At 39.7% G+C, this 673-nt stretch overlaps 1 protein-coding gene across 1 annotated transcript in view; it reads right to left on the bottom strand.

Moving 5' to 3' along the window:
- vta1 (vesicle (multivesicular body) trafficking 1) overlaps window positions 1-673 on the bottom strand; it is a gene marked incomplete in the record, with an annotated part of 23,717 nt that overhangs the window by 12,743 nt on the left and 10,301 nt on the right.

Here is a 673-nt window from a genome sequence, read left to right on the forward strand (position 1 = left end):
GGAACTACACATGGATTATAGGAACTACAGCTGGACTACAGGAACTACAGCTGTACCATAGGAACTACAGCTGGACTAGAGGAACTACACCTGGATTACAGGAACTACACATGGATTATAGGAACTAGAGCTGGACCATAGAAACTACAGCTGCTGGACTATAGGAACTACAGCTGTACCTGCTGTTAATCTGTGGGTCAGATACAGAAAAGTTTGTGAGTTGACGAAAGATGAAGCAGGAAGTGGGCGGAGCTTAATAACGTCAATAACACAGATTTAATCAGGTTCTCAAGTCAGAGCTGCTGGAAGACCTTGAAGAGTTGAACCACTTTAGACCTCTTAGATGATCCACGGACAGTTTTCTACAAAGTCAGACTCAAACAAAGTTTTGGAATCTGGAAGAAAGTTTTCAGCTTGTTACATTTTCCTGAACATGACGAACTTTAAAGGTCGGCTATTTTTTATTATTATAGTAAACTCAGTCTTTCTTTCTTTTAAATGTCATATTTTACGAGACAAACGTGACTTGAGAGTTCTTAAACTTTCAGTGCCACAAAGGTCAGGGCCTGAAAGTTGATCCATGCTCGATATGAGTGAAACTCCAACAAAGTTCAGCTCAATGACTTGTTAAAAACAGCTTAAGTTCACCTCAATGACTTGTTAAAAACAGCTT

Source organism: Nematolebias whitei, chromosome 12, assembly GCF_014905685.2.
Source record: "Nematolebias whitei isolate Nwh7 chromosome 12, NemWhi1, whole genome shotgun sequence".
Classification (NCBI taxonomy): Eukaryota; Metazoa; Chordata; class Actinopteri; order Cyprinodontiformes; family Rivulidae; genus Nematolebias; species Nematolebias whitei.